The sequence below is a fragment of the Oncorhynchus keta genome, chromosome 20, assembly GCF_023373465.1.
Source record: "Oncorhynchus keta strain PuntledgeMale-10-30-2019 chromosome 20, Oket_V2, whole genome shotgun sequence".
Taxonomy (NCBI): domain Eukaryota; kingdom Metazoa; phylum Chordata; class Actinopteri; order Salmoniformes; family Salmonidae; genus Oncorhynchus; species Oncorhynchus keta.
In genome coordinates, this window is record NC_068440.1 from 23,953,463 (window position 1) to 23,974,762 (window position 21,300).

General features: G+C 45.1%; 1 protein-coding gene across 8 annotated transcripts in view; it reads left to right on the top strand.

Annotated features, from left to right (window-relative positions):
• Positions 1 to 21,300, top strand: part of LOC118399575 (phosphoprotein associated with glycosphingolipid-enriched microdomains 1-like) — a 115,853-nt gene that overhangs the window by 51,911 nt on the left and 42,642 nt on the right. For 3 of the 8 annotated variants that reach the window (XM_052472464.1, XM_052472465.1, XM_035795758.2), the window contains exon 1: positions 1,269 to 1,404. The exons of the other annotated variants lie outside the window; for them this stretch is intronic. The gene's annotated coding sequence lies outside the window, so the exon portion shown is untranslated. Of the gene's footprint in view, positions 1 to 1,268; positions 1,405 to 21,300 lie in introns of those variants that run through there. 8 annotated transcript variants of the gene reach the window in all.

Below are 21,300 nucleotides of genomic sequence, written 5' to 3' on the forward strand. Positions count from 1 at the left end.
GAGTGAATAGGAGTCAATTGGGCGCTAACTCAAAACCCAACACAACCATGAATTTCGTCAACAGGTACAATATTACAAATATTTTCCAAGATGTGAGATAATTAACTTGTTCTCTTTAATATCGTATAGCTTTGGAATGGTGACATTACGTACTTTTGAGGAAGATATGCAGGTTTCTCGACCCATACCCTGCCTTTGGGAAGGGATTGCGTAACACAGCATAACAACCTGAAACAACCTTGGTCACTCAGTCTGCTGGTTGGGGCATTATACGTTCCTCCATTCATTGTCCAATGGGATTCCTTTCTCTAATATCTCTGGTCTAACTTCTAGGGTAACCAATGTGACAAATAGTGGAAGGCCTACAATTTGTTTAGCAGCTCTGTAGTATTGTATGAGTTTAGCGCCATGTAGGGTAAATTTGGGCCTGAAATTTAAATGGGTTCCCCTGAAAACTGTAATTGTATCAAACAAATTAAGTGGTTATAGAATGCAACTGTTTAGTGTCAATTAAGAAATGTTTACACTATGAGAACTTTATTATTTTGTGTTGGGACAGCCTGCAGGTCATAGAATATGAACACATCCAGTGTAAAGGAAATGTATCATTTTTCCAAGTGGGATCCCCTGCCTGTTCCATTGTCAATTTGGGGTGTTGTGGGAAAAACTTCGGGGACATTTTGATCTCTACATTTTAGAGATGTATCTCTTTATCTATGTAAGGCACTATGGCAAGCAGCAGTGTTAATTAGCCTGGCATAGGTTCTTTTTCTATTCAGTATTATACAGTAATTCATCAATTCTGCCCCACAAGGGACAATGTCAGTGAATTCACTGATGTCACTGATGTACTTCATTGTATTCAGATTCAGTTTGTTATAGGTTCCATATTGTTGGGGAGTCAGGGGTTGTTAACTGTTATTAAAAAAATACTAATAAATATCAAATCGCATCTGTCAAGTATTTTTTTTACTACTACAGAATCTTGAGTTTCGGACAAGTATTTGTATCTATTGGACAAGTAAAAAATCAGTCTCACTTGTCTGAAGGGCAGAGTTAATGTCAAGCCCTGCCGTAAGCCTAGGTTACATTAACGAGGCTGATGCAACAGGTCAGGTTATCTTCAACTGTTGATGAACTATTATTTCTTCACATCATAAAGCTCAGCGATGCGCACAAGGCAGTAGGCTACACGCAAATGTTCTTTCCATAATGCATTATGCAAAACACCATTGTCAAAAGGGCAGCGCACATGCCAGCGGTTTCATGTCACAGAGATGAAAATATGCAACAGCTAGCATGGGTTGCTAATATAACTAGGATTGTGCCTTTGGCTACTGGACAAAGTTGATATAAAATAATGACCTCCATGGATATGGTCTGATTTGGCTGCTTTGAAACAAGGTAAGACATGCCTCATAATATGTTGTAAAACTTTCAGGTTTCAAACAATGAAGTATATCTTTTCAAAATGCATACTGCCTCCAGCTCATTGCAAAGTGGTGTGTGACGCGCTGATGAAGCCTCCCTTCCAGTAGCTCTCACGCTGTCTGAAGCCTCCCTTCCAGTAGCTCTCACGCTGTCTGAAGCCTCCCTTCCAGTAGCTCTCACGCTGTCTGAAGCCTCCCTTCCAGTAGCTCTCACGCTGTCTGAAGCCTCCCTTCCAGTAGCTCTCACGCTGTCTGAAGCCTCCCTTCCAGTAGCTCTCACTCTGTCTGAAGCCTCCCTTCCAGTAGCTCTCACGCTGTCTGAAGCCTCCCTTCCAGTAGCTCTCACGCTGTCTGAAGCCTCCCTTCCAGTAGCTCTCACGCTGTCTGACAGATTTTACGCCCAAAGGCTCTGTATCTGCATGCTGTACGCATTTGATAAATAAGATGCATAAGAAATATACTGTACACACGTGCCAATTTAATTCCACAAAATGATACAAATTAACCTATAGACCAATAAGCATGACCAGTCGAATGAATTTCCATCAATGTGTATAGGCTAAAAAGCATTATTTTGCTTGAGATTTTTTCTTATTCTCCTGGACAATTGGCCGTTGCCAATTTTATTTATTGGCTTTTCAAATTGTTTTATCGGCCAAAAGCCGGCTATTACCAGATAATGGAAACCCTGACATGAATACAAGGGGATTACAGTAGCATGAATTAACATCATGATGTAGCGTTGAAGTGCAGTATGATAGTAAGTGTTGCTACCACTCTAACCAGCACTGTGTAAATTGTGTGAAGTGTCCATGGGTTGATGGGTTAACAAGGGAAATGAAGCGGGAGATTGACAGCTAATTGACTGTAATGGAGGCTGGGGTTTTAATTGGCCACTATAGGTTCACAGGCTAAACTCTCTAGTGGATACAGTACATAGGCTAAACTCTCCAGTGGATACAGTACATAGGCTAAACTCTCCAGTGGATACATAGGCCAAACACTCAGAGTATAAATATGGAATAATATGGAACAGAAACGGAACCACATGAACGGAGAGGAGCAGGGTGAAGTGTGTGTGTGTGTGTGTGTGTGTGTGTGTGTGTGTGTGTGTGTGTGTGTGTGTGTGTGTGTGTGTGTGTGTGTGTGTGTGTGTGTGTGTGTGTGTGTGTGTGTGTGTGTGTGTGTGTGTGTGTGTGTGTGTGTGTGTGTGTGTGTGTGTGTGTGTAGCTCGGGGCGGCAGGTAGCCTAGTGGTTAGAGTGTTGGATTACTAACCAAAAGGTTGCTAGATTGAATCCCTGAGCTGACAAGGTAAATAAATATCTGTCGTTCTGCCCCTGAACAAGGCAGTTAACCTACTGTTGCTAGGCCGTCATTGAAAATAAGAATTTGTTCTTAACTGACTTGCCTAGTTAAATAAAGGGCAAATAAAAAATGCGTGACGAGGGTGTGTTTGTGTGATCTGTCAGACACTCTAAGAGCCACCAGTGTGGATAATAAAACTGAGGGCCACCTCCCTTCTTTCTCTACTCTAAACCAGATTAGCATTGGGAGATGTTGGGCACCTTGGAAGTATCAGCTGTGTCTGCAGACAGAATCACACACACACGCGCGTGCGCACAAACACACACTGCCTGCTAATTGGCTCATTTCTATTCAGATTCCAGTCGAAGCCCTCTGTGACTTTCAACAGATTTGCCAACAGCTCTATATTTGCTGCTCTGATGCACACAGTTGGTTCACTCAGTCTGTTCTGTTATTTCTCTCTCTAGAATATAATTTCACCTAAACTCATATCATGTGCTGCAGTTTCCTATAGCACATCTACATTATTCCAACAACTACATTATCCTCTCTATATCCTACCCTACAATATCTATCCTATGCTCTATCGATATCCTACGTTAAAATGTTTAAATTCATGACGTACAATGGGATTTCTCTCTGTGTCGCTACCATTTTAATGATATATTTTGCCAGACATTGCAGATGTACAGACCACTGATTTAAACAGACATGTTGTTGCTGTCTCTGATCTTCCTCCCATGCTGTCTCTACAGATCTGCTCTCTGAGCGCTGGCCCATATTTTACCATATCTTTATGTCCGATGAGTCGTGTTGTATTTGCCCAGGCCTAATCTGAAGGAGACGCCCAAGGGGGGAAGGGAGAGATGGAGACAGAAAGGGGGAGGGGCAGAAAGCTACATTGATAGACAGACAGAAATACACAGACAGATTTCTGCAGACAAAGGACTGGTATAAGGGAGAGTTAGTTTCTGGGACTAGATCAGGAGGGGTCTGCATTATAAATTCCTACCCCGTGGAGCTCTGTGGAGGCCTGTCTGATAAATGGTGCTGCTGCAATGGTCAACCGCAGCGTTAGCAGAGCAGCACTCCTAATTCCTGCCTACCATCTACCACCCTCCTCTCACTCTAATGCTGTCCTCCCAACATCCTCCTGTCCTATCCTCTCACTCCTCTAATGCTGTCCTCCCAACATCCTCCTCCTCTCACTCCTCTAATGCTGTCCTCCCAACATCCTCCACCTCACCTCTCACTCCTCTAATGCTGTCCTCCCAACACCTCCTCTCACTCCTCTAATGCTGTCCTCCCAACATCCTCTCCTCTCACTCCTCTAATGCTGTCTTCCCAACACCATCCTCCTCTCCGTTCACTCCTCTAATGCTGTCCTCCCAACATCCTCCACCTCTCCTCTCACTCCTCTAATGCTGTCCTCCCAACATCCTTCTCCTCTCACTCTAATGCTGTCCTCCCAACACCCTCGTCATCTCCTCTCACTCTAATGCTGTCCTCCCAACACCCTCCTCCTCTCCTCTCACTCTAATGCTGTCCTCCCAACATCCTTCTCCTCTCACTCTAATGCTGTCCTCCCAACACCCTCCTCCTCTCCTCTCACTCTAATACTGTCCTCCCAACATCCTCCTCCTATCCTCTCACTCCTCTAATGCTGTCCTCCCAACACCCTCCTCCTCTCCTCTCACTCTAATGCTGTCCTCCCAACATCCTCCTCCTCTCACTCTAATGCTGTCCTCCCAACACCCTCATCCTCTCCTCTCACTCTAATGCTGTCCTCCCAACATCCTCCTCCTCTCACTCTAATGCTGTCCTCCCAACACCCTCATCCTCTCCTCTCACTCTAATGCTGTCCTCCCAACATCCTCCTCCTCTCACTCTAATGCTGTCCTCCCAACATCCTCCTCTCACTCCTCTAATGCCTTCCTCCCAACATCCTCCTCTCCTCTCACTCCTCTAATGCTGTCCTCCCAACATCCTCCTCTCACTCCTCTAATGCCGTCCTCCCAACATCCTCCTCTCCTCTCCTCTCACTCCTCGAATGCTGTCCTCCCAACATCCTCCTCTCACTCCTCGAATGCCGTCCTCCCAACATCCTCCTTTCACTCCTCTAATGCTGTCCTCCCAACATCCTCCTTTCACTCCTCTAATGCTGTCCTCCCAACATCCTCCTTTCACTCCTCTAATACTGTCCTCCCAACCCCCTCCTCTTCTCCTCTCACTCCTCTAATGCTGTCCTCCCAACATCCTCCTCCACTCCTCCATCCCTCTCGATCTGAATCAGACAGGGAGCGGTGAGAAGAGACAGACCCTCGTGGAGTTATGCACCACCCCTATACCACTGTTATCCCTCCCTAGCCCTGCACCCCCATCCAGATCTCAAATCATCAGTTCCCATCCCCAGCCATGTGTGCAGCCTGCCGGCCTAGCCAGTATTAAAACACACACACACACAGCTAGATTTAATAAATCACCCTGTTGCTAATGGAGCTGATGGGGTTTACATGCATCTGTCCACCTCCCCGTGCTGCCCCTAGATTAATACCCCATTGATTGTGTCTGTGAATGAATGAATGACATTTTATTTTCAAATCGCCAGTTCCCAACCCACCCCTTACTGGACTAATTGACACACAAGCAAACACTACAATGATAGTTATTCTGTTGTTCTGTGCAATGTGCACTGCATAAAGAATGAAACATACATCAATAGATCAGGTTATACAAGTAATAATAAAAACCTTAGAGCAGTAAAAAGAACACATACATCCAGAAAAAGGAACCTGGTCTGAACCCGGTCTGCCACAAAGAGAAGATTCAATTGTGAGACAGGCCTACACACAATCTATATACATACATGCCCTTTACTATATATCTGGAGCTAAATATTTGGATTACTTAATTATAGGGCACCCTTTATCTTTCATTCCAGGCTTTATCTAAAAATTCCACAAACGGAAATACACAATGGACAAAAACATTTCATTTTCTCCTCATCGCTCTGCCACATAATGCCAGGGTATATCTGGTGGGCTTTCTGGAATAAGGGCAAACATATATCATGGTAGAAAGGACAATGGAGGATAAAATTAATTCCCTGGTGATGTACATGGGACTGGCGAAGGTTTCAAGACTAGAGGTCGACCGATTCATCTTAATGGCCGATTAATTAGGGCCGATTTCAAGTTTTCATAACATTCGGAAATCGGTATTTTTGGACACCATTTTGGCCAATTTTTTTATTTAACTGGGCAAGTCAGTTAACACATTCTTATTTTCAATGACGGCCTATGGTGGGTTAACTGTCTTGTTCAGGGGAAGAACGACAGATTTGTACCTTGTCAGCTCCGGGATTCAACCTTACAACCTTACGGTTAACTAGTCCAACGCTCTAACCACCTGCCTCTCATTGCACTCCACGAGGAGCCTGCCTGTTACGCGAATGCAGTAAGAAGCCAAGGTAAGTTGCTAGCTAGCATTAAACTTATCTTATAAAAAACAATCAATCATAATCACTAGTTATAACTACACATGGTTGATGATATTACTAGTTTATCTAGCGTGTCCTGTGTTGCATATAATCGATGCAACGCTGGGGGATGATTTAACAAAAGCGCATTTGTGAAAAAAGAACAATCGTTGGACGACTGTACCTAGCCATAAACACCAATGCCTTACTTAAAATCAATACACAGAAGTATATATTTTTAAACCTGCATATTTAGCTAAAAGAAATCCAGGTTAGAAGGCAATATTAACCAGGTGAAATTGTGTCACTTCTTTTGCGTTCATTGCACGCAGAGTCAGGGTATATGCAACAGTTTGGGCAGCCTGGCTTGTTGTGAACTAATTTGCCAGAATTTTACATCAATATGACATAACATTGAAGGTTGTACAATGCAACAAGAATATTTAAACTTAGGGATACCACCCATTAGATAAAATACAGAACGGTTCCGTATTTCACTGAAATAATAAACGTTTTGTTTTCTAAATGATAGTTTCCGGATTCGACCATATTAATGAGCAAAGGCTCGTATTTCTGTGTGTTATTATGTTATAATTAAGTCTATGATTTGATATTTGATAGAGCAGTCTGACTGAGCGGTGCTAGGCAGCAGCAGGCTCGTAAGCATTCATTCAAACAGCACTTTTGTGCGTTTTGCCAGCAGCTCTTCCCTGTGCTTCAAGCATTGAGCTGTTTATGACTTCAAGCCTATAAACCTCCCAAGATTAGGCTGGTGTAACCGATGTGAAATGGCTAGCTAGTTAGCGGGGTGCGCACTAATAGCGTTTCAAATGTCACTCGCTCTGAGACTTGGAGTGGTTGTTCCCCTTGCTCAGCAAGGGCAGCGGATTTTGTGGAGCGATGGGTAACGATGCTTTGAGGGTGACTGTTGTTGATGTGTTCCTGGTTCGAGCCCAGGTAGGGGCGATGAGAGGACAGAAGCTATACTGTTACACTGGCAATACTAAAGTGCCTATAAGAACATCCAATATTCAAAGGTATATGAAATACAAATGGTATAGAGAGAAATAGTCCTATAAATACTATATTAACTACAACCTAAAACCTCTTACCTTGGAATATTGAAGTCTCAGGAACCACCAGCTTTCATATGTTCTCATGTTCTGAGCAAGGAACTTAGACGTTAGCTTTCTTACATGGCACATATTGCACTTTTACTTTCTTCACCAACACTTTGTTTTTGCATTATTAAAACCAAATTGAACATGTTTCATTATTTATTTGAGGCTAAATTGATGTATTATATTAAGTTAAAATAAGTGTTCATACAGTATTGTTGTAATTGTCATTATTACAAAAATATATATCATTGTCAGATTAATCGGTATCGGCTTTTTTGGTCCTCCAATAATCGGTATCGCGTTGAAAAATCATAATCGGTCGACCTCTAATCAAGACTGGTCCCAACTGGCCGGCCCACTGGCCCCATCTGCCCTGCCCACTGGTCCCATCTGCCCTGCCCACTTGTCCCATCTGCCCTGCCCACTATTCCCAACTGGCCGACCTGTTTCTATTGAAAAACTTTGCTGGCTATTCTGGCAATTGGCGTATCCAACAGTCTCACCATGCCTTCCATCTCACCTCACAGGGTTTCCAGCCCATTTCCCCAGTTATTTCCAGTATAGGCCCAAACTTGTGGATACCTAAAAAAATAACATACTGCTCTGTTATGGACATGTTTTTTTTTTATATACCTCTTAGCAACCCACACTCCTGCTGAATAGTCCAGAACAGGACACACGCATGTCTGACACAGTCTGGAATGCGCTGCAATACCAGTGGTGGGTGTTCATGTATGCAAAGGGAAGCCAGGCTTCCCCGAAAAATGTGCCAAGAAAGAAATGAACAAAATTATTTGTCTTTCGTCTCTCTGTTTCATTAATTTCCTTCAATTTGCTAGAGGCTGAATGTATCTCACCGGAGAAAGCATCTGAGTGAACGAAATAGCGCCCCTCTGTCTCAGTATGTGTAGCCATCTATCTGATGCTGTCTGGTCAAAAAGAGTTTGACATTTTACCGCACGTAGCATTGAATACAAGGGAAGCCAGCAAGCATTTGGCCTCCCTTGAATTTTTTTTGCTAAGCTGGGTGAGCTGAGCTCAGCTGTGAATGGCCCTGACACACCAAAAAAAGTCTCAAGGGAAGCTAGTTTGGATTTGACTTCAGACCAATCACATCACCTCAGAAGCCAAATGTCATTGGCAGAAAAAAAGGTAATCTTGTTGTGTTATACTTAGCTAAATTTGCCTATTGTCTTAATAAGCCATGGATGGAGATAGTGATTTGGACTTGTGGTTTTATTTATTTCTCTGTACTGGCCAATGATCATAAAAGTGATTCTGTCTGTCTGGGTGTGTATATCTGTCTGTGTGTGTGGGTGGGTGGGTGTCTGTCTGTCTGGGTGTGTATATCTGTCTGTGTGTGTGGGTGGGTGGGTGTCTGTCTGTCTGGGTGTGTATATCTGTCTGTGTGTGTGGGTGGGTGGGTGTCTGTCTGTCTGGGTGTGTATATCTGTCTGTGTGTGTGGGTGGGTGTCTGTCTGTCTGGGTGTGTATATCTGTCTGTGTGTGTGGGTGGGTGGGTGTCTGTCTGTCTGGGTGTGTATATCTGTCTGTGTGTGTGGGTGGGTGGGTGTCTGTCTGTCTGGGTGTGTATATATGTCTGTGTGTGTGGGTGGGTGGGTGTCTGTCTGTCTGGGTGTGTATATCTGTCTGTGTGTGTGGGTGGGTGGGTGTCTGTCTGTCTGGGTGTGTATATCTGTCTGTGTGTGTGGGTGGGTGGGTGTGTACAGTTGAAGTCAGAGGTTTACATACACCTTAGCTAAATACATTTAAACTCAGTTTCACAATTCCTGACATTTAATTCTAGTAAAGATTCCCTGTTTTAGATCAGTTAGGATTACCACTTTATTTAAAAAATGTGAAATGTCAGAATAATAGTAGAGAGAATGATTTATTTCACCTTTTATTTCTTTCATCACATTCCCAGTGGATCTGTGTCTGTGTCTGTCTGTGTGTGTGTGTGTATGTCTGTGTGGGTGTGTCTTCCTGTGGGCGTGTGTGTCTATCTGTGTCTATCTGTCTGTCCGTCCGTCCGGCGTCAGAGCTAGGTGAAGTATGGTGGGGTGCTGCTGGGGGAACGTTGTGTGTGGTGTATGTCTGTGTGGGTGTGTCTTCCTGTGGGCGTATGTGTCTCTGTCTGTCTATCTGTCTGTCTGTCTGTCTGTCTGTCTGTCTGTCTGTCTGTCTGTCTGTCTGTCTGTCTGTCTGTCTGTCTGTCTGTCTGTCTGTCTGTCTGTCTGTCTGTCTGTCTGTCTGTCTGTCTGTCTGTCTGTCTGTCTGTCTGTCTGTCTGTCTGTCTGTCTGTCTGTCTGTCTGTCTGTCTGTCTGTCTGTCTGTCTGTCTGTCTGTCTGTCTGTCTGTCTGTCTGTCTGTCTGTCTGTCTGTCTGTCTGTCTGTCTGTCTGTCTGTCTGTCTGTCTGTCTGTCTGTCTGTCTGTCTGTCTGTCTGTCTGTCTGTCTGTCTGTCTGTCTGTCTGTCGTCTGTCTGTCTGTCTGTCTGTCTGTCTGTCTGTCCGTCCGTCCGGCCGTCCGGCGTCAGAGCTAGGTGAAGTATGGTGGGGTGCTGCTGGGGGAACGTTGTGTGTGGTGTATGTATCTGTTATGAAGATGTTGGGTTTGTAAAACAAGTGTGTGTGAGAGGGAGATAGACTCTGTTTGTAGAGATCTGGTACATCTCATTTGGGCTGGCATAATGAATAAACCCAATGGCCTTGTGTACCTGAGATGAGAGACTGACGGACAGGGAGACGGACAGACACACAGAGAGAGTGTGTGTGAGAGAGAGACAGGAAGAGAGACAGACAAGGCCCGTGTCTGTGTTAATGTTTTTATCTTCCCTCCTATGCAGCACATCATAATCTCTCCTGTTGAATAAAGACCTGCTCTGCTCTATCAGTGGTAATCTGCACCTCATTTCCAAAGATCCAGCAGCAAGACTTCTGCAGCAACAGCCTGTGACTCAAAGACAACTCTGCTTTTTCGTGCTGAGTGCTGTCGACTCACTTTAGGGAGAATTTGTGGTTTTCTTAAAAGATAACATTCCCTTGATCTCTTGGATCCTCCAAGAATATTTGACCCTTTGTGTCTGTGGTGTTTCTTGGATTCCTTTGTGGGATAGCAGGCCTCTTGTTCTTCTATCCGTTTTGAGATGCTGAAGTGATATCAACAGGCATGTGCTCCTTCACTCTTAACTGACTGATAATGTCACCGCCCAGCCTCAGCAGCGCAGGTCAGGAGGTCAGCAGCTGTCTAAATGTTTGGTGAGAAAGTCATTTCGGATGTGTGACCATCACTGGAACTGTGACAATGTGTAGTCTCTCGTGTTATTCATTTAGACTACACTATGGGATTTTAATGGCCGACTCGGCTGACTTGCGATATCGATACAAAGCTGCACTGCAACATATTTAGTTTGAGCTCATATTGAATTTCAACAAATGATTGTTAGACCCTGAGCAGTTGGTACTTCTCAGTATTCAAAAAGGGATTATGAGAATATACATTTTAGGTTTAGTGTTATTTTGTGGTCGGATGTTTAAATCTCTCACGCTCTCCAAATAGAGACGATTATAATGATGATGCTTCCTCCTTTTTGGTGTTGACCAAAGGGAGGGACTGAGAAAGAGGAGGTGAGAAAAGGAGAGTGAGAGAGAAATTGAGCGTTAGTGCGCCTAGAGCAAAACACGGATAAAAATAGAGAAGTTTCTCTAGACTACAGACTTTAGTGTGTTAATGGTTGACACAGACAGTTTTGTTTGTCTGCTAGCTGAACACAGTAGAGCAGAGCAGCATGCCCTGAATGCAGACACTACTGTGAGAGGGAGAGAAAAGGGGGGACAGCACTCCTTTAGTAACCTGCCAGCCATACAAACCCCCATTTTGAGCCCCAGAAGTGCAGCTTCAACCTCTAACTCTAGTGGAATGCTGTGTGTGAGAGCTAGAGTTACGTTTGTTTTGTTTTACTTTCTCAGTTCCTTAACTGGCTTCATAGAGAGAGAAAGGCGGGCAGTGTGGTGTTATCCATACCCTCTGTTTTCCACTTGATGTGGTCGGATGGGATATTTCTTGGCTGAAAGAATCTTCTGTGTGGGGAAAAACATTTCCGGGGGGCTCCCGAGGGGCGCAGCAGTCTAAGGCACTGCATCCCAGTGCTTGAGGCGTCACTACAGACACCCTGGTTTGATTCCAGGCTGTATCACAACCGGCCATGATTGGGAATAATATAGGGCGGCGCACAATTGGCCCAGCGTCGTCCAGGTTTGCTGGTGTAGGCCGTCATTGTAAAGAAGAATTTGTTCTTAACTGACTTGCCTAGTTAAATAAAGGGGGGGTCCTGTCCTCAAGAGACCTACAGCCCTGTCCTCAAGAGACCTACAGTCCTGTCCTGAAGAGACCTACAGTCCTGTCCTCAAGAGATCTACAGACCTGTCCTCAAGAGACCTACAGTCCTGTTCTCAAGAGACCTACAGCCCTGTCCTCAAGAGACCTACAGCCCTGTTCTCAAGAGACCTACAGCCCTGTCCTCAAGAGACCTACAGTCCTGTCCTCAAGAGACCTACAGTCCTGTCCTCAAGAGATCTACAGACCTGTCCTCAAGAGACCTACAGTCCTGTTCTCAAGAGACCTACAGCCCTGTCCACAAGAGACCTACAGTCATGCCCCCAAGAGACCTACAGTCATGCCCCCAAGAGACCTACAGCCCTGTCCTCAAGAGACCTACAGCCCTGTCCTCAAGAGACCTACAGCCCTGTCCTCAAGAGACCTACAGTCATGCCCTCAAGAGACCTAAAGCCCTGTCCTCAAGAGACCTACAGCCCTGTCCTCAAGAGACCTACAGCAATATATAGAAGGTTTCAGGGTTTCTGTTGAAAAATACGTCTTATTTTAGAGAAGCATCTCTGTTAAACAAATAGGCACCGGCTGCACTTTACCCTGCCTGTTACTGCAGAAAAACATTCAGCAAGTTTCCATTTCATTTCCTTAATTCCCTGTTTTAAAGTAAGCTTGATAGGCATCTGTAAAGAGAAAAAGGAACCCAGAGGGAGAACCTGGATGGATATGAAGACGAAGAGAAAAAGAAAAGGGACTCAAAGATGAGAAAGAGAGAGGAAACTCAGAAGATATATAACAGATTCAAGCAGCACTTGTAGATGAGAAATGAGAGGAAACCAAAAATACAGAGAAGCCCTCTAAATTATGCAGTCTGTCCATCCGACTGCTTCCCATTTAGGAGAAAAACAAGACGGATCAATTTTACTCCATGTCAGACCATTAACATCAACCCGTGGGACCATCACTGTTTCCATGGCTACACCGCCTGCCATATTCTGTTGATTAACACGGACTGTTTTAATTGGAAGGTTTCCCTCTCGCCACGTCCCCGCGAGAAAACCACTGATTGGTTTAGATTAGACGCTACTGCAAGGTCTGGCGAGCATCGGGCACTGGCCCATGGAACTGACAGTCGGCACGTGCGTGTTCAAAACTAGATTAGTCCCAGTTGGTTAGCTGTGGCGTTAGCGAACTAGCTGATGGTATTGTCTGTGGTATGATATCTGTGGTATTAGCTAGATAGCTGATGGTTTTTTCTGTGGTATGGTATTATCTGTGGTATTAGCTAGCTAGCTGATGGTTTTGTCTGTGGTATGGTATTATCTGTGGTATTAGCTGATGGTTTTGTCTGTGGTGAGATATTATCTGTGGTATTAGCTAGCTAGCTGATGGTATTGTCTGTGGTATGGTATTATCTGTGGTGTTAGCTAGCGAGCTGATGGTTTTGTCTGTGGTATGGTATTATCTGTGGTATTAGCTGATATATATATATAAATAAATAACCAAAGTGATAAAAGAAACTAACAGACAAGAGACAGAGGACTTCTGACACAGTGACACCAATCCCGAAGGCCCATCTGTGGGTCATTCATACAGTATATTACAGCCTTTCAGGATGCTGTCCCTCCGTGGCCCTGCCCTGTCTAAGACAATACCATCAGCTAGCTAACACCACAGATAATACCATACCACAGACAATATATATATATATACACACACACACACTACCATTCAAAAGTTTGGGAACACTTAGATATGCCGTTGTTTTTTTAAAAAAGCTACTTTTTTTGTCATTTAAACTAACATCAAATTGATCACAAAAACAATGTAGACATTGTTAATGTTGTAAATGCCTATTGTAGCTGGAAACATCAGTTTAAAAAAACAAGTATGTGTACAGAGGCCCATTATAAGCAACCATCACTCCTGTGTTCCAATGGCACGTTGTGTTAACTAATCCAAGTTTATCATTTTAAATGGCTAACTGATCATTAGAAAACCCTTTTGCAATTATGTTAGCACAGCTGAAAACTGTTGTGCTGATTAAAGAAGCAATAAAACAGGCCTTCTTTAGACTAGTTGAGTATCTGGAGCATACTTCCAAAGTTGTGGCAAAATGGCTTAAGGGCAACAAAGTCAAAGCATTGGAGTGGCCATCACAAAGCCCTGACCTCAACCCTATAGAAAATGTGTGGGCAGAACTGAAAAGGTGTGTGTGAGCAAGGAGGCCTACAAACCTGACTCAGGTAGACCAGCTCTGTCAGGAGGAATGGGCCAAAAAAACTTATTGTGGGAAGGTTGTGGAAAACTACCTGAAACGTTTGACCAAAGTTAAACAATTTAAAGGCAATGCTACCAAATACTAAATGTGTATGTAAACTTCTGACACACTGGGAATGTGATGAAAGAAATAAAATATTAAATAAATCATTCTTTCTACTATTATTCTGACATTTCACATTCTTAAAATAAAGTGGTGATCCTACCTGACCGAAGACAGGGAATTTTTACCAAGATTAAATGTCAGGAATTGTGAAAAACTGAGTTTTAAATGTATTTGGCTAAGGTGTATGTAAACTTCCGACTTCAATTGTGTGTATGTATGTATATTTCTACAGTGGGGAGAACAAGTATTTGATACACTGCCAATTTTGCAGGTTTTCCTACTTACAAAGCATGTAGAAGTCTGTAATTTTTTATCATAGGTACACTTTAACTTCTGGCTCTCACAGACCTGTAACTTCTTCTTTACAGGCTCCTCTGCCCTCCACTCGTGTAGTGTACCTATGATGAAAATTACAGGCCTCTCTCATCTTTTTAAGTGGGAGAACTTGCACAATTGGTGGCTGACTAAATAATTTTTTGCCCCACTGTGTGTGTATGTATTGTATGTATATATATATATATATATATATATATACACACACACACACAGTTCAATGATTTCAAGGATTTTCTACATTATTATTTTCTACATTATAGAATAATAGTGAAGACATCAAAACTATGAAATAACACACATGGAATCATGTAGTAACCAAAAAAGTGTGAAACAAATCCAAATTAATTTTATATTTCACATTATTCAAAGTAGCCACCATTTGCCTTGATGACAGCTTTCCACACTTGGTTTTCTCTCAACTACCTTCACGAGGTAGTCACCTGGAATGCATTTTAATTAACAGGTGTGCCTTGTTAAAGGTTACTTTGTGGGATTTATTTTTTGAGCCAATCAGTTTTGTTGTGACAAGGCAGGGGTGGTATACAGAAGATAGCCTTATGTGGTAACATACCATATTATGGCAAGAACCGCTCAAATAAGCAAAGCGAAACGACAGTCCATCATTACTTTAAGACATGAAGGTCAGTCAATTCAGAAAATGTCAAGAACTTCAAGTGCAGTCGCAAAAACCATCAAGCCCTATGATGAAACTGGCTCTCATGAGGACCGCCACAGGAAAGGAAGACCCAGAGTTACCTCTCCTGCAGAGGATCAGTTCATTAGAGTTACCAGCCTCCGATTGCAGCCCAAATAAATGCTTCACAGAGTTCAAGTAAGAGACACATCTCAATATCAACTCTTCATAGGAGACTATGTGAATCAGGCCTTCATGGTTGAATTGCTGCAAAGAAACCACTACTAAAGGACCGCAATAATAAGAAGAGACTTGCTTGGGCCAAGAAACACGAGCAATGGACATTAGACAGATGGAAATCTGTCCTTTGGTCTGATGAGTTTAAATTTGAGTTTTTGGTTCCAACCGCCGTGTCTTTGTGAGACACAGAGTAGGTGAACGGATGATCTCTGCATGTGTGGTTCCCACCTTGAAGCATGGAGAAGGAGGTGTGATGGTGTGGGGATGCTATGCCTGTGACGCTGTCAGTGATTGGTTTGCGCTTAGTGGGACTATCATTTGTTTTTCAAAAGGACAATGACCTTAAACACACCTCCAGGCTGTATAAGGGCTATTTGACCAGGGAGAGTGATGGAGTAGTGCATCAGATGACCTGGCCTCCACAATCACCCGACTTCAACCCAATTGAGATGGTTTGGGATGAGTTGGACCGCAGAGTGAAGGAAAAGCAGCCAACAAGTGCTCAGCATATGTGGGAACTCCTTCAAGACTGTTGGAAAAGCAGTCCTCATGAAGCTGGTTGAGAGAATGCCAAGAGTGTGCAAAGCTGTCATCAAAGACAAAGGGTGGCTAATCTGAAGAATGTATAAATATTTGTATTTGTTTAACACTCTTTTGGTTACTACATTATTCCATCTGTGTTTTTTTCATAGCTTTTATGTCTTCACAATTTTTCAACAATGTAGAAAATAGTAAAAATAAAGAAAAACCCTTGAATGAGGGGGGGGGTCCGATGTGTGAGGGCGCATGCTGAATAGCATGGCATTGATTATCATTAGGCCTGTCAGACTGAGAAACACAAGCAGACACACTCACACAATACACACACAGAGACAGCAACATATGCTGTATGGCGTGAAATCCTGATGAGAGGCGGAGAAGGACCTGTTAGTGCTGGTCTTTGTTGGGCATGTCTTTCTACTCTCACTGTCAGGTTGAAAAACGTCACAGTGGAATTTGTGTCTGATACAAGAATGTGAGAAGTCCTTGTATTGTATTAAACATTCTCTCACACAAGAGTGAAATGGAAGTGTTAATGTCACGAAAATGCGGCATAGGATTTCTTCAAAATGAAACTAATTTGCAGAACTATGAATACATTTCTTTTTTTTCTTTGCTTTTACAATTTATTTATTTATATTATATGAAAGTGCACTTTAGAGCATACTCTCACTTCCACCTAATCTTGGTCTGCAAAAGCACATTATAAAATAACAAGTGCCACCCCCCCCCAACCCAAAATTCCTCATTGTATTATTATTCCAGAGTGAGTTTTCCCCCCCATTCTCTTATCAGATGATTTATTCTGGAGATGCCTCTGGCTCACACATGAGAATCCTCCCTGGGAAGAGTTCTCAAGATCCAGCTGTGCGCACGTGCGTGTGTAAGGCCACTCAGAGAGAAGGTGGTGTTCCACGTGCGTGTGTAAGGCCACTCAGAGAGAAGGTGGTGTTCCACGTACGTGTGTAAGGCCACTCAGAGAGAAGGTGGTGTTCCACGTGCGTGTGTAAGGCCACTCAGAGAGAAGGTGGTGTTCCACGGGCGTGTGTAAGGCCACTCAGAGAGAAGGTGGTGTTCCACGTGCGTGTGTAAGGCCACTCAGAGAGAAGGTGGTGTTCCACGGGCGTGTGTAAGGCCACTCAGAGAGAAGGTGGTGTTCCACGTGCGTGTGTAAGGCCACTCAGAGAGAAGGTGGTGTTCCACGTGCGTGTGTAAGGCCACTCAGAGAGAAGGTGGTGTTCCACGGGCGTGTGTAAGGCCACTCACAGAGAAGGTGGTGTTCCACGTGCGTGTGTAAGGCCACTCAGAGAGAAGGTGGTGTTCACGTGCGTGTGTAAGGCCACTCAGAGAGAAGGTGGTGTTCCACGTGCGTGTGTAAGGCCACTCAGAGAGAAGGTGGTGTTCCACGTCCGTGTGTAAGGCCACTCAGAGAGAAGGTGGTGTTCCACGTGCGTGTGTAAGGCCACTCAGAGAGAAGGTGGTGTTCCACGGGCGTGTGTAAGGCCACTCACAGAGAAGGTGGTGTTCCACGTCCGTGTGTAAGGCCACTCACAGAGAAGGTGGTGTTCCACGTGCGTGTGTAAGGCCACTCACAGAGAAGGTGGTGTTCCACGTGCGTGTGTAAGGCCACTCACAGAGAAGGTGGTGTTCCACGTCCGTGTGTAAGGCCACTCAGAGAGAAGGTGGTGTTCCACGTGCGTGTGTAAGGCCACTCACAGAGAAGGTGGTGTTCCACGTGCGTGTGTAAGGCCACTCAGAGAGAAGGTGGTGTTCCACGTGCGTGTGTAAGGCCACTCAGAGAGAAGGTGGTGTTCCACGGGCGTGTGTAAGGCCACTCAGAGAGAAGGTGGTGTTCCACGTGCGTGTGTAAGGCCACTCAGAGAGAAGGTGGTGTTCCACGTGCGTGTGTAAGGCCACTCAGAGAGAAGGTGGTGTTCCACGTCCGTGTGTAAGGCCACTCAGAGAGAAGGTGGTGTTCCACGTGCGTGTGTAAGGCCACTCAGAGAGAAGGTGGTGTTCCACGGGCGTGTGTAAGGCCACTCACAGAGAAGGTGGTGTTCCACGTGCGTGTGTAAGGCCACTCAGAGAGAAGGTGGTGTTCCACGTGCGTGTGTAAGGCCACTCAGAGAGAAGGTGGTGTTCCACGTCCGTGTGTAAGGCCACTCAGAGAGAAGGTGGTGTTCCACGTCCGTGTGTAAGGCCACTCAGAGAGAAGGTGGTGTTCCACGTGCGTGTGTAAGGCCACTCAGAGAGAAGGTGGTGTTCCACGTGCGTGTGTAAGGCCACTCAGAGAGAAGGTGGTGTTCCACGTGCGTGTGTAAGGCCACTCAGAGAGAAGGTGGTGTTCCACGTGCGTGTGTAAGGCCACTCAGAGAGAAGGTGGTGTTCCACGTCCGTGTGTAAGGCCACTCACAGAGAAGGTGGTGTTCCACGTGCGTGTGTAAGGCCACTCAGAGAGAAGGTGGTGTTCCACGTGCGTGTGTAAGGCCACTCAGAGAGAAGGTGGTGTTCCACGGGCGTGTGTAAGGCCACTCACAGAGAAGGTGGTGTTCCACGTGCGTGTGTAAGGCCACTCAGAGAGAAGGTGGTGTTCCACGGGCGTGTGTAAGGCCACTCACAGAGAAGGTGGTGTTCCACGTGCGTGTGTAAGGCCACTCACAGAGAAGGTGGTGTTCCACGTGCGTGTGTAAGGCCACTCACAGAGAAGGTGGTGTTCCACGTGCGTGTGTAAGGCCACTCAGAGAGAAGGTGGTGTTCCACGTGCGTGTGTAAGGCCACTCAGAGAGAAGGTGGTGTTCCACGTGCGTGTGTAAGGCCACTCAAGAGAGAAGGTTGTGTTCACGGGCGTGTGTAAGGCCACTCACAGAGAAGGTGGTGTTCCACGTGCGTGTGTAAGGCCACTCACAGAGAAGGTGGTGTTCCACGTGCGTGTGTAAGGCCACTCACAGAGAAGGTGGTGTTCCACGTGCGTGTGTAAGGCCACTCACAGAGAAGGTGGTGTTCCACGTCCGTGTGTAAGGCCACTCACAGAGAAGGTGGTGTTCCACGTCCGTGTGTAAGGCCACTCAGAGAGAAGGTGGTGTTCCACGGGCGTGTGTAAGGCCACTCACAGAGAAGGTTGTGTTCCACGGGCGTGTGTAAGGCCACTCACAGAGAAGGTGGTGTTCCACGTGCGTGTGTAAGGCCACTCAGAGAGAAGGTGGTGTTCCACGTGCGTGTGTAAGGCCACTCACAGAGAAGATGGTGTTCACGATGAGTGTTCCACGTGCGTGTGTAAGGCCACTCAGAGAGAAGGTGGTGTTCCACGGTGTTCAGAGAGAGGTGGTGTTCACGTGCGTGTGTAAGGCCACTCAGAGAGAAGGTGGTGTTCCACGGGCGTGTGTAAGGCCACTCACAGAGAAGGTGGTGTTCCACGTGCGTGTGTAAGGCCACTCAGAGAGAAGGTGGTGTTCCACGTGCGTGTGTAAGGCCACTCACAGAGAGTGGGCGTGCCAGTGTGCACTCGTCTCTCTGACTATCAGCCTGCCGCTAGCAAGCCACACACTGCTCACAGAGGTAGCATTATTTTCCTGTGCGGAGGGATACTGTACGGTGCAGATGGAGCCTGTGATTCTGCAGGGGTCCTGGAGTCTGCAAGCCCATGGTGCTGCACTGAGTCGGCGGGTCGCAGCTGCAATGGGAGCCGGTGTGTGTATGTGTGTGTGTGTGTGTGTGTGTGTGTGTGTGTGTGTGTGTGTGTGTGTGTGTGTGTGTGTGTGTGTGTGTGTGTGTGTGTGTGTGTGTGTGTGTGTGTGTGTGTGTGTATGTGTGTTTGCTGGAACGAAAGTAGGAGGCCTCTCCGCTGCAGTCCAAACACATTCCTACTTTAAATGGCTTTTCCATTTAGTTATTTTCTATGGCAGGGAATAGAATGTTCTCTCGATTCTTTCTCTCTCTTCCAAGACTCTGTTTTTCTCCTATTAAGACTGGAGTGTGGAGTGCTTTCTTGTTTCAGGCAGGAGAGGAGAGCACTCTCTCTGTGGCTTGGGGCTTATTGCTGCTGGGTTCATTTAGTCTCACACAGAGGTCAGGAAGGTGGTTTTTCACAGTCTAAAACATATGAAATAATGTAGCTGTCTTTGGTGTGTTTTGAGTTTTTAAAGGGAAAAAGCTGTTATGGACAGACTGGGAAGAAGAAGATGAGATGGAAGAGTTATTCTGCTTTTCTTCTGAGTTAGCTTCACATAGATATCCTCGTTTGATTGTATATTAACTTCAATTATTTAAGTTGTTGGTGTTATAGGCTTGTAAAGGACAAAATGCATCATGGACTAGGGAAGGGGATAAGAGTTACTATTCTTGGACTAGAAAAGGGGATGAGAGTTACTATTCTTGGACTAGAAAAGGGGATGAGAGTTACTATTCTTGGACTAGGGAAGGGGATGAGAGTTACTATTCTTGGACTAGGGAAGGGGATGAGAGTTACTATTCTTGGACTAGGGAAGGGGATGAGAGTTACTATTCTTGGACTAGGGAAGGGGATGAGAGTTACTATTCTTGGACTAGGGAAGGGGATGAGAGTTACTATTCTTGGACTAGGGAAGGGGATGAGAGTTACTATTCTTGGACTAGGGAAGGGGATGAGAGTTACTATTCTTGGACTAGGGAAGGGGATGAGAGTTACTATTCTTGGACTAGGGAAGGGGATGAGAGTTACTATTCTTGGACTAGGGAAGAGGATGAGAGTTACTATTCTTGGACTAGAGAAGGGGATGAGAGTTACTATTCTTGGACTAGGGAAGGGGATGAGAGTTACTATTCTTGGAATAGGGAAGGGGATGAGAGTTACTATTCTTGGACTAGGGAAGGGGATGAGAGTTACTATTCTTGGACTAGGGAAGGGGATGAGAGTTACTATTCTTGGACTAGGGAAGGGGATGAGAGTTACTATTCTTGGAATAGGGAAGCGGATGAGAGTTACTATTCTTGGAATAGGGAAGGGGATGAGAGTTACTATTCTTGGACTAGGGAAGGGGATGAGAGTTACTATTCTTGGACTAGGGAAGGGGATGAGAGTTACTATTCTTGGACTAGGGAAGGGGATGAGAGTTACTATTCTTGGACTAGGGAAGGGGATGAGAGTTACTATTCTTGGACTAGGGAAGGGGATGAGAGTTACTATTCTTGGACTAGGGAAGGGGATGAGAGTTACTATTCTTGGAATAGGGAAGGGGATGAGAGTTACTATTCTTGGACTAGGGAAGAGGATGAGAGTTACTATTCTTGGTCAGATGGAGCTCGAACCTCGTCATCATCATTCTTCCACCTGTATCCCTTCACTCAGTGCTGTTCAGGGAAACATGATTAAAACATTTCTATAATTGTTGCCCGTAAACCATAAATAATCATGAAGGGGTGGAGGAGAATATAGAGTTGCCATAGTGACATGACGGTATTCAGTCTGTAATTATCTGCTGTGTGTGTCTCTCACAAGCCTACAGAGAGAGAGGCACACACTA